This window comes from Triticum urartu, chromosome 3, assembly GCF_003073215.2.
Source record: "Triticum urartu cultivar G1812 chromosome 3, Tu2.1, whole genome shotgun sequence".
Taxonomy (NCBI): domain Eukaryota; kingdom Viridiplantae; phylum Streptophyta; class Magnoliopsida; order Poales; family Poaceae; genus Triticum; species Triticum urartu.
Window position 1 is genome coordinate 210,922,777 of NC_053024.1, and position 13,469 is coordinate 210,936,245.

Genomic DNA, 13,469 nt, shown 5'->3' on the forward strand with positions numbered 1-13,469 from the left:
ATTGAAGACTTCGTCTCGTGTCCGGATGGGACTCTACTTGGCGTGGAAGGCAAGCTAGGAAATACATATATGTATATCTCCTCCTTTGTAACCGACCTTGTGTAACCCTAGCCCCCGCTGGTGTCTATATAAACCGGAGGGTTTTAGTCCGTAGGACAACATACAATCATACCATAGGCTAGCTTCTAGGGTTTAGCCTCTCCGATCTCGTGGTAGATCAACTCTTGTAATACTCGTATCATCAAGAATAAATCAAGCAGGACGTAGGGTTTTACCTCCATCAAGAGGGCCCGAACCTGGGTAAAACATCGTGTCCCCTGCCTCCTGTTACCATCCGCCTTAGACGCACAGTTCGGGACCCCCTACCCAAGATCCGCCGGTTTTGACACCGACAGCCGTTTTCATAGCGTCATCAAATACGGCCTATTAACGATGGCCCGTTATGGTCGGCCCATGAACGGACGATTCCAACTCTAGCCCGTTTACGGCCGGAATGCGGTCTGTTTGGCCCATGTTTGGCCAATCGATCATACGGCCCGTATAAGGCCCATTGATGATACGACCTGTAGAAGGCCCATTGTTTCTACGGCCCGTAGAAGGCCAACTGTTTCTACGGCCTGTAGAAGGCCCACTGTTTATACGGCCCGTAGAAGGCCCACTGTTTCTAGGGCCCGTAGGAGGCCCAGTGTCACTACAGTAAATATTAGCCCATGATTATTGTGGCCAAGTTTTAAAAAATAGGATATTGCAGCCACTAGCAAACCACAGAAAAAGAACTACACTGACTAAAAGCAAACAAACAAACAAGACAACAAGGAAATAAATAAGCAAGCAACTTACACTAGGCTATCACGGCTATTACACATATTACATCCACTGGGCATCAAAGTTCGCCACCAGTGTAAATATAGGGAACACAGCAGCATATAAACGCCGCAGCAAAACAAGTCCAGAACTGAAACCACTTCAGAAGAGCTCAAGCAACAATATCCTGGGTACCCATAATGCTGGCAAGATGCTTAGCAAGCTTATTAACTTTCTCTTGTTTGGCGCTTAAGTCGTCCAGCGCTTGCTGTTGCACCAGAAAGTATGCATCTAAATTCTGCAGGGACTTCCTCAGTCCTTCGGCTTCCTATCGCATAACATCTAATCGATGTCTTTCAACTTGAAGTTGAGACTCAAGAAGCCGAACTGATTCAGGCAACGAAATCAAAGAGCTGGTGCCAGCAGTGGTAGCCAGTAACTCGAACACTACATCAAGACAGGACTTTGGGATTGTCTCAGTGTCTTCAATATAGTTTTTATCAGCTTTCTTGGAGACCAACAGGGATGTCTCACTATCTTGAACCTTATCTGCATTACTTCCTTTACCATTGCATAACAGGGTACTCTTCTCCAATATTTTACCCGCATTCTAAAAGAGAAACAAACAAACACATCTCAGGTTTACAATGTAGTATATGAAACTCATTTTGGTAAATTAGTTCAGTAGTAAGGTGGACAGGATAACATCATGAAACAAACATATATCTATGTAGTATGGTCACTATATGGTCTATATCATTCTAGCTTATGTTGCCAAATCAAGATAGATACAGTTCGAATCATATCTATTTAAGACAAAGCAGCATAGACAGAATATAAGTGTGGGAAACTACACAACAATAACAACACTTGTAATGTGCATGGCATGAGAACATAACTGTTTATTCAATTGAAACTGAAATCAACATAGAGCAAGTTACAACAGCAAATAGCTAAACAAGTTGAAGAAACAGGTTTAAAACATACCTATTGTGCCATTGGAGTTTCAACTGCATCCTTCAAATTTGAAATTAGTTGGTATCAGTAAATACTGTGATGCAAGAGCAAAGTAGTATGAACCATAGCTACGGAACCTGACCTGAGAACAATTCTTCTTCTGCTTTAAGCGTTGACTTCGGGTTCGGAGTGGTGGTCCTCGTGATTTGGGCAGTGCAGTTGCCTTACTAACTGCTCGTGTTTGTGTGCTCTGTGGTGGAGACGGTGATGTATCAATGGGAACTGGGTGTCTATCTGCTGGGGTTGGGTTAGAAGGGGTGTAGCTGGTTCTCTGTCCAACTGGGTAGGGGTACAATCTGCATGAGTGTGGGTTATGTGTGGTGGGGCTGGTTCTTGGGCAAGTACAACCGTGGTTCCATCTGCATCGACGGGTAGCACGATCTTTTCTAAAGACCGTGTTTTTACTCCCACAGATACTGCCATCACTCCCTCCAATTGAAATGGCTGATAAACAAGAAAAGTAATTGAATGTACGGACATTGTAAGATAGACAGGTGCAATGGATAGTAGGGAAGAAAACAGGGCATGAAATAATTCACATTTATGTTGTCTAAGCAAACAGAATAGCATGACATAATTTCACATATATGATGGCTAATTAAACAGGATAGCATGACACAATTTCACATGTATGATGGCTAACTAAACAGGATAGAATGACATACTTCAAAATATGATGACTATGTAAATAGGATGACATGATATACCTATACGATGTGTCTATTAAAGTGGTTGGCATGCCATAAATCACAAACATGCCGTCGATGGAAACATGATGGCATGATATAATTCATGGATAGAATGACATAATTTAAAATATGATGACTATGTAAATAGGATGAGATGATATAACTATATTATGTCTTTAGAAAATGGGTTGGCATGCCATAATTCAGATACATGCTATCTATGTAAACATCATGGCATGACATAATTCAAATATATGATTTATATACTAAGGAAGTGAGCAGAGGGCAATCGCATATATGATGTGTCAACTAAGGAGATGGCATTCAATATTGTGTATATGATGTAAAAACTAAGCATTGCAATACGACATATGCATTATATGAGTAATATAACCCTGCCAAGTTTGAGCATACACCTCAGGGGGATAATAGGACTGGTCATCTGCCTCTGAATCCTCCTCTGAAGAGCTATCTGTACCCAGCAAGATATCTGCTTCAGCAGGTAGCATTGTCTGCTCTGAAGACCTTGTTTTCACTCCAGATTTCTCCATCACCAATTCAAATGGCTGATGCACAGGAAGAGCAGTTGAATATACAAACATTGTCGACAAAAGGAGAAATACAAAAATAGGACGACATGATATAATTCACATATATGACGCTTTCCTAAACAACATGGCATTGCATAATTCACATACATAGTGCCTTGAAACAAGATAACATTGCATAATTCACATATATAATGTTTTGCAACAAGATGGCATTGCATAATTCACATATATGGTAATTAGACACTAAACAGGTGGCATTCACACAAAGCATGTCTAAACTAAGCAAATGACATAGCAATGCAAGATACCATACGCACGATATGAGCAACATAACCCTGCCAAGTTAGGGCATGCACCTCGGGGGGGAAATATGACTGGTCATCTGTCTTTGAATCCTCCTCTAAGGAGCTACCGGTAACCAGCAAGACATGTGCTTCGTCAGATAGCATTGTCTTCTCTGAAGACCTTGTTTCCACTCCAGATTTTTCCATGACCATGCCGAATGGCTGATGCACAGGAAGAGTAATTGAATGTACTAAAATTGTTGACAAATTTAACACGTAATAAAAAATGATGGCATGATATAATTCACATATAAGATGACTAGCTAACCAGGGTGGCATTGCAAAATTCACATATATGATGCCTGGCTAGACAAGATGGCATTGCATGATTCACATATATGATAAAGAAACTAAACAGATGGCATTGACACAAAGCATGTCTAAACTAAGCAGATGACATCTTTAATGTATACAGTAAGCAATGCAAGGCACCATATGCATGATATTACCAACATCAGCATGCCAAGTTAGAGCGAAGACCTCTTGGGGTAAATAGGAGTGGTCTTCTCCTTCTGAATCCCCCTCAGAACAGTTATCTTCCTCTTGATTACGATCCGAAATGGGTGGAGGGGGGCTGCCTTTGCGCCCACCATGGAACGACGTCTGCATGAAATTTTATTGCCACACAAGGCTCGTCTCTTTTGCTCTACATGATCAGTTCCATTGTGTACAATAAGTGGCATGCATAGGAATAAAACATAGTGAGATTATGTAAGGACCGCATGCACAAATCCAGAGTGATGGTAGCAAATTGTGGATAGACCCAAAACCAATGATAGCAGGCAGATAATAGCTTTAGTTAAAAATACAGATAATGGCTCCTTTAATGTTTGTTTGCACCCAACATGAAACTCGTAGTAGACACCGGAGATTAACCAGATAGTAGATAGATAGTACTGATTGCTGCCACAATATGTACCCCACAACCATTTAAAAACGCAAGTTTCAGCATTAGTTTGGACCTGACTCGGAGTCTAATAGGTGAACACGACGATAATGTAGCATGTCATCATATTAAGCGACGCATAACGTAAGCAGACACGGAAGAGTGCGACCTCTCTTGCGGACCCATGTAGTCCTCAAGGTCATCTGCTCAGTTGATGATGGTAATGCAGTTGCCGTGGCTGCCGGCGGCGGGGAAGAAGATCTGAGGCGGCGAAAGACAGTCTGGAGAGTGGATCCTTGCTGTGGTGAACCCTTCCGTTGTTGGAGCAGCTGAGCTGAGGTGGAACACAGTGCCGCAGGAGCATGACAAACCACACAAGGTTTTCTTTGACACATATCTGTAACAGAAGTAATTGAGTAAGGGCTTGTTTGAATTTAAGGATTCTAACTAGGGATAGGAAATAGACAGGAATAGGATAGGAATGCACATGCAAAACAGAGAATTTAAAAACACAGGATTTCTGCCAATCTGGGTGTTTGATTCACAACAATTGGAAGATCACAGGATGCAAAAAAGCATGGTGAGATTAAGTCAAACCACAAGAAAATGTACGGTTATAATGCTATTATGCTACTATCTCTTAGTCTTGTGCTTGATGAATAGGAATATGAAAAAGAGCAGAAGTGGAAATTAGAATTCCTACGGTTTTTCTTTCAAGGAGACATTAAAGGAACAAATCCTACAGTTTTCCTTTTCTCCATTCCTTTGCACCAAATTCATGAAAAGTAGTACCATAGGAAACTTTTCAATTCTGATGTTTTTCATTCACTTTTCCTTTCAAGCACTGGCGATTCTAGTAGGCATGCTTGAGCAAGGAAAATCCTACACTAAAAAATGTTTTTGTGCTACTTCTATTACTTTGGACCCAGGCCACTGCCATACTAGCTCAACTCCCAGGGCCATCGATAAATGCACAGCTCAAACGCGCAGAGATAAATAATGATGGCATTCAAGAGAGTCCATCACGGATAGCTAAGTTGCCTGGTACCTCACTGCTTGTCATATAGTAGGATAAAATAATCGTATTTCCCGTTACTACGAGTGCTTAGTGGACAATATATATAACATGTAGAGTAAAAAAGAGATGCAACAAGTGTACAACCTCTTTGGCGAAGCCATGTCGATCTCAGCGTGATTGGGTTGGCCGGTGAGGATGCTCCGGCTGACTTGGCTGTCGGAGGAGGGGCAGAAGATCTTAGGCGTCTGGAGATGGAGCCCGAGGTACTGCTCCACTGTGATGGAGGGTTTCGTCGTTGGAGCAGCTCCAGTGAGTTGTACGACGCCGAGGCTGAAGCGGGACAAGAGAGACAACGAACAACGTTAACCTGAGTGGAATTCTAATAGCATCTCCAAGACATGATGTAAAATACATAACCACAAAGTGCTAGATGTAAAATATATTAGCCGCTCATCTCTGAACTTAACTGTCGAAACTGAATTTAACTGTCGAAACTGAACTTAACTGTCGAAACTGAACTTAACTGTCGAAACTGAATTTTGCTGTCGAAACTGAACGCACTAGCAAGGTGAGGCTACACGTCGGTCGATTGACTTTTTCATCTCTGGTCAGTCGATTTTGCAGCCATTGGATACGAAATCAAGGGCCTACGGTTCATCTTCAACCTCCACCCCCTGAGCTGCCAGCCACCACCGGCCAAATAGCAGCCCCCGCCGCCCGCGGCCGGTGGTGCGCTGCCCCGCCCGCCCTGAAAACACTCCCCACCGCCAGTCCGCCGCCGCCTCGGCCATCCCTCTAGGCCCCCCCGTGTCGAGCTTTTTCTCCGGCGATCCCCACGCCACTGCCACGCCAATGCCCCGCCATCGCTAGCGACCACCGCCCCCATCCTGAACCCTAAGATAGATAGTAGGGTACCTCTCCGGTGAGCCCCCCTCCCCGCCGCGGCTGGTTCTTCCTTCACCCCGGCGAGCCCCCCCACCCCCTGAAAATTGACTGACCCAAAAGTCGATTCAGTCGACTAAAGTGTAGCTAAATCGGAGCAGCATCGCAAGCAAGAGCAAGAGCGAGAGCAGCAGCGCGAGCAAGAGCAATAGCAAGAGCAGACCAGGCAGGGACCGAGAGCAAGAGCAGAGCAGTAGCGCGAGCGAGAGCTAAAGCAGCAGCAACTCCTACTGATGTGGACGTCGCCGCCGAGGGAGTGACGCTGTGGAGGAAGTGGCCGGCGACGCCGCCGTGGATGGAGCCGTGCCGTGTCGGCTCGGGACCGAGCGCCGGCAGCACCGTGAGATCGAATCAAGAAGAAAATGCGGCGATTAGTGTACAACCTCTTTGGTGGCGTCGATTAGGCCGCAGCTTCATCCGAGGAAACGATGATGATGATGCTCTTCCGGTGGTGCAGGTGAAGACGGCGGTGTGGGAATGGAGGTGGCGCAAAAGACGAGGGGAACATCGGGGTAGCTCCTTGGAGGTGGAGGACGGGGTGGCTGAACCGGCGGGACAATGAGATCGACGACGGATACTCATCCGGTACGGTGGATGAGGGACGTCGAGGTGTTGCCGTGGACGACGTCGTCGGGGAAGAGGCTCCGGCTGGGTGGCGGACGGAGCAGGGTGTGGGGTTTCGTCGCGGGTTTTCGCAGCCTCGGTGTACGAATGGGTGGGCGGATGAGATGGCAGTGGGGAACCATGGCTTAGAGACGCGCTTGTCCGAAATGTGGGGTAAGTTACAAAAGTACCCCCACCAAATTGAGGCGGTTCTTTCGGTTCAGGGGTACCACAGGCATTTCGCGTGTCGGGATTTCACAGGAGGTGGGAGTTTTCGCGCGTGTTGTAAGTTTGGAATAGCAAGGCACGGGTTGAGATGGAGGGAGTTGTCGGAGCACAACGAGACAAAGATATATCTTAAATATTTCGGGCTAACAAGGCGCGGGTTGAAGAGGTGGGAGTTTCGCAGCACGATATACAGAGACGCTAGATTGAATTTTCGGCATAACAAGGCGCGGCTTGAAATTTCGGAAGAACAAGTTTAACGTGTACCCAAAAAATAGACAATTTGCACCTCAACACACAAACACACACACAAACACCATTTAGACTAGAGTAAGGTACACGTGCATTGCACGCATGAGATTTGGCAACCAAATTTAAATAAATACCACATTATAGCATGCAAGGTTTGAGTCATATATGCATGATGTAGATGTTCGTTTAATTCTTATAGTTCATTTCATTCAAAATCATCTAGTTTTTATAAGAAAGCTAATCTATTTTAAGATTCATGGAATTGTGCGTCGTAAGACATAAAGTAAAAACAAATAATGGCAAATCATCTAGAAAAACATTTGGGCAATTCTGATACGGAAGATTCTAGAACAAATAAGAAGTGCTTGTGTTTTGATGTTTGTGCATGATGCTTAAGTTCAATCATGGAGTATTCTAGATTATACATGTGGCGAAATCTGGTGGAATCTAGATGATATCCAACGGCCAGTAGTGCTCAAATTTGCCATCTTTGGACCATCGGATTGGCCTCATCCAACGGCCATCTTTCAAAGTTAAAGTTACCCGCACACAGTATAAAAAATATAATATATATATATAGAGAGAGAGAGAACGGCTTTCCAATCATCACTAGCAGCAGAGGGTGCTATCAGAACCCTTTGTTTGCATCAAGATCCGAACTTTTGTATGGATAAGGTTTTGAATTATTGAATTATAGATGATCACATATACAGAAGAGGAAGGCATGTGAGGATACTTTCCGACAGCGTAGACATAAACGGCAACCTATGCTCTGAGATGTCAGGCGTATTGATGGAATGGGGCAGCTCCTTTCTATCATCGGTCCTTGGGCTGCATCTCTTTTGGGAAAGCCTATTGGATAGCTTTTGTTGGGTTGCTAGAGTTGAAAGGTTCCATTCATTCCTGGGTTTTTTTAGTAAATACAACTTCCATCTGGCTGCGTTGTGTGGCAACAGTTCCGCACATTTTGAATCACACCGGGCAGCCGCATGTGTTCTTGATGTCTTGGCTGGCGCCAAGCTTTGAAGAAAAGATCAATTGTTGCATACCCAACTAAGAACTACAATAAATCCTACATTCAATTCAGTCTTGGAAGTTGTGCTAGTCTGTGCCCATTATACATCCGAAAGGAAAATCAAATGCATACCAGAATGAGTTTGAAGCGAAGAGGATAATTTATATCACGTGGCAGCTCGGGCGCCATGACTCCATCTCTTTGGTTGTAGTGCTTCAATTCCTGATATATACTTCTGCATCCGTTCGACTGTGTCTATGATGACAGGTACTGATGGAGGTAGTTCAATGGGAGGTTCGTCCAACAACATTGCTAAGGTTGAAGATCATTTTGGAGGGATCATCATGCAGCCCTATGATGTTCCTGCTGGAGGTATAGGCACTGCAAGCCGGTTCAGCGACATTCAGGTATAAATGCTTTTTTGTTTGATATTTGCAGGCACTGCTCATATATTTGTTGGACTTCATACTAAAATGGTACTTTAACTGAGAAGCTTGATCCCCCAAACAATCTCGTGCCTCTGACCATGTAACAAGTATCAATGCTTCTTCCTTCAGTGCAATAGGAGGTGCGTTGTGTCTCCATGGAATGCTAGTAAGCATTGTAAGTGGAAAATATACCACTAGCTTGGTCGGTTCAGACTTAAGCCAAAATTTCAGTATATAATGACCCTTATGTTGATGAAGGCACGTTTCGTTGGTGTGATGTGGAATCAACGTGACTTGGATAGTGAGATTCTGTTTGACTTCGACGACCGTACTGGCAGAATTCAGGCCAGGATATTGTATTGATTTGAACCCAAGTTTTTTTTTTCATTGAGATAGTAGCTTCTCTGCTGTTTTAAGATCTTCAATTCGTTCCTATCAGAACGCTGGAGTCAGAATTCATGCTTTTCGTGAATACTGCAAAGTAACTGCCTTGTCTGTCTACCATTTTATTTTTCAAGTATGTTCCTTGTGTACTTTGCCAAATGTGATGTTTAATTTGCTGTGCACAACACAAAGGAATGGAGACTGCATTGTGATGAATGGTAGTATCAGGGGGGCTAATGAGGGCACGCACATAAGCGTGTACTCCGTAAGGTACGTTTGTTCTGGTAATCTGTGTAAGCTTTGAGCACTTGGGTGCTACTTTCTCCGACTATCGTGGATATCTTAGCAACCCAGCGATATATATTTTATTGACCTAAATAAGCCACTTCGAAACTTTTCCCAAAAAAAAGCCACTTCGAAACTTGCTGCTTTGATTTGTATTTTGAGTCATTGACATATTTGTTTCCCCGCTTGATGCTGAATCCAAGCCACCATAAATATGCGTTGTAGAACTGATACGCCTCCTGCTCGGATATTTTTTTTTTGGAACAAAGGCAAAAGACTTGCCATTTCATTGATTAAGTCAATAGCTGGTTCGAAAACAACTGTTTCCCAAGTTTTGATGCTTCTTCAATTGCACGCTCTATAGCACTTCGATATCCTTCTATTGGTGCCCGGAAAGAATTGCTAGTTCTGTTTCTGTAAAGAAAAACAACAAGGCGGTGCAGCTTGTTAATATATTTAATAACAATTAGTACTTCTGTCCTCAGCACAAAAGTCTATAACTCGCGGATGACTGAAAAGGATGCTACTAAGAATAAAGAGACATTGGAGAAATGATCATCTTACCACTCGGTTGACTACTGCAATGCTTCTTACTTCATTTACCTATCACCGTGATTTACGAGGGAGAAAAGTCGGGGAAAAACGTATCTGAAAAACGATGCAGAATTGCAGATACTGGTATTAAGATGATTACCTCTGCCGTCTTATCCATCCATCGTCTCCCAGCATGGTCGGCGGCACGGCGGCGTCGCTGGTCTGCTGTCGTTCTCGTCTTCAACAAGATCCATGTCGATTGACGGGTGATGTGAAGGTATCTGGCTATTGGTTCTGGAGAAGATGGGATCCATGGGTGCTTCACCTATTGCCACATCTACCACCGAGAACTCTGTAGACAATGATCGCATATTTTTGGATGACATGAAAACTGACACATTAAGCAATATGCAGCTGAAAAACTCACTTGGGTAGTCGACGAAATCCTCACGCTGCGCTGCACCGTCGTTCTTGATTTTTCCAACCTGACGCCGCTCGTCTTAGCTGAGATGAAGGGGACCTCTGTCTCTCTCTCTTTGGTGTGGGCGGTTCAGAGAAGAAGATGGTATGGTCACGGCTCACGGGTGCTATTCACATCCTGTAACCACCGCAGTCTTTTGTCCATGGTTTGGTCACGGGTGTTGTTCACATTGTGCAAACTGGTTCTCTGAATGGCCTGCCAAAGTTTTTACCATGGTCATGGGCGTGGAGATTTTTCTTTCAATGCGTTCTCTTGGTCTCGGATTTTGACGTGTGGACGTTGTTGACCGTTGTACTATTGAAAAAAAAAAATCATGTTTGGACGAACAACGTTTTAAGGTTTTCTACCTTTTTTCTATGCCCTCCTTTCCAAAAGATAAGGCACCGGTTGACTTTTCTGCTCTTTGTCGTTGCATAACTTTGATTACGATTTTCATGTATCATATGTCTATTAAATTATTATATGGATATATGAAAATAAAAATTGCAATACAAATACGACTATGCATCCCGCAAAAAATGCTTTTTATAAATGTTCAATCCATATACTTCGATATATATTAGTGGTCAAAGTTATGCATCAAAGATCGAGTAAAGTTGAGTGTGCCTTATATTTTGGGATGGAGGGGTACCTTATAATGACGCCGTTAACACGCTAGTTCGCCGAACTTCATACAAAGATTTGTTTCATGGGGCAACCAACATCTTCCGTACCATGTTTGTCAAAAATAAACATTGCTTTCAACACCAAAATCATAAATCCTATTCAGTAAAAATAATAATCATAAATCCCATTACAAAGTTTTTTGTGATAGTCATATTGTAATGGTGCTCAATACGTTGACCATGGCTTGTTGATGATGTTCCTAGTAAATTGATGCCGGTAAAAATGTGTACTACACTGGTTTTGTGTTCGTCTTCCTGGCTAAGCTATGAGCGGATCCGCACCGACCCACACGAGCGGGGCCAAAACAAAGTCCGACGTGCAGGTCACCGTCGACGTCCACGACCAAGACTGTCCCACGAGCGCTGGATTCCAGACTGGCTCCTCCTAGACCTCCTCGTCATCCTCCAGCACCACCCCATCCTCTAGCTCGGGAATGGCGACATCACCAGCGACCGACAAAGCAAGCCGCACCGCCAGGCCTTTCAACTCCTTCAATTCGTCGAGCCTAGAGTCCTTGAGCACCTTCTCCAAGACCTCTTCCTCCTCATCCATGGCTACAGGTGGAGATGTTGGTGGGGACGGCGATGTCGAGGGTGCACACGCGCATGAGGTGGCATGTGAGCACGCGCGACACGTGGTGGGCTAGGAGAACGTGCGACATGGGAAGCAAAGAATGACTCCGCCGCATGACGTGCTCATCCCGGAACCAATTTTCCCATATTGGTGACGCAATGGTGTGCCTCAGGGTCCAGAGTATGTATGGAGGGAGAAAGGCTTGTCAGTGGTTGATCTCGAGAAGACGAACGTGTAAGCCGGCTGGGATGGCTGGCACTGGACGTTGCGACGTGCCGACGGTATTGGGACGTGGTCCCCGCTGCCTTGGGGTGACTTGCACCTGCCAGATAGTAGGCACTGGCACCCGCTCGGGGTTGAGTGTAACACCCTCGATGCGACTATATCTCCCACGTGTCGAGGCACGACTTAGAGGCATAATCGCATTTAAGGCATATGTCGCAAGTTAGGCAATCTTCACAACACCCCATGTAATATAAATCATAAAGGGGAGATAACATAGTTGGCTTACACTCGCCACGTCAATCAAGTACATAAATAACATTACATCATCCAAACACTCATGGCCCGACTATGGCGCCAAAATAAAAGATAACCCAACATGCGACACGGTCCCAATCACCCCCAACTGGGCACCACTACTGATCATCAGGAACGGAAACATAGTAACGTTGAGAGTCTTCGTCGAACTCCCACTTGAGCTCATACGCGTCTCCTGTAGCGGAATCATCAGGCCCTGCATCTGGTGTAATAGTAATCTGTGAGCCACAGGGACTCAGCAATCTCGCACCCTCGCGATCAAGACTATTTAAGCTTATAGGTAAGGTAAGGTAAATATGTGGAGCTGCAGCAAGCGGCTAGCAAATGTGGTGGCTAACTTATTCGCAAAAAGAGAGCGAGAAGAGGAGGCAAAGCGCGAGCGAGAAACTAGAGAGCAACCTGCGCAAACATTACTCCAATACCGTGTCCACTTCCCGGACTCCGCCGAGAAGAGGCCATCACGGCAACACACTCAGTTGATTCATTTTAATTAAGTTAAGGTTCAAGTTATCTACAACCGGACATTAACAAATTCCCATCTGCCCATAACCGCGGGAACGGCTTTCGGAAGTTCAAAACCCTGCAGGGGAGTCCCAACTTAGCCCATGACAAACTCTCACGGTCAATGAAGGAATAGACCTCCTCCCAAGACGTTCCGATCACACTCGGTATCTCGGTTACTCAAGACACTTTGATAGGTTAAAACAAGACCAGCAACACCGCCCGAATGTGCCGACAAATCCCGATAGGAGCTGCACATATCTCTTTCTCAGGGCACACTTAGATGAGCTCTCCATACAACTAAAACCAAACCTCGAGTTTCCCCGAGGGGGCGCTGCACAGGACTCTAGTTAGGACCAACACTCAGAGGAGTACTGGCCCAGGGGGGCTAAAATAAGATGACCCTCGGGCTCCAGAAACCCAAGGGAAAAAGAGGCTAGGTGGCGAATGGTAAAACCAAGGTTGGGCATTGCTGGAAAAGCTTTAATCAAGGCGACCTATCAAGGGGTTCCCATTATAACCCAACCGCGTAAGGAACGCAAAATCCGGGAACATAACACCGATATGACGGAAACTAGGGCGGCAAGAGTGGAACAAAACACTAGGCGAGAGGCCGAGCCTTCCACCCTTCACCAAGTATATAGATGCTTTAAGATAACAAGATAATATAATGATATCCCAACAAGTAAATAAATGTTCCAACAAGGAATGGCCTCCAATCTTCACTTGCA

The 13,469-nt window shown here is 44.7% G+C and overlaps 1 long non-coding RNA gene across 1 annotated transcript; it reads right to left on the minus strand.

Moving 5' to 3' along the window:
* Positions 1-9,264: 9,264 nt before the first annotated feature.
* Positions 9,265-10,656, minus strand: LOC125548278. The gene is made up of 3 exons (XR_007300969.1): positions 10,405-10,656; positions 10,138-10,329; positions 9,265-9,857 (listed from the first exon to the last, which is right to left on the minus strand). It is a non-coding gene; the product is annotated as an uncharacterized LOC125548278 (long non-coding RNA).
* Positions 10,657-13,469: the final 2,813 nt, after the last annotated feature.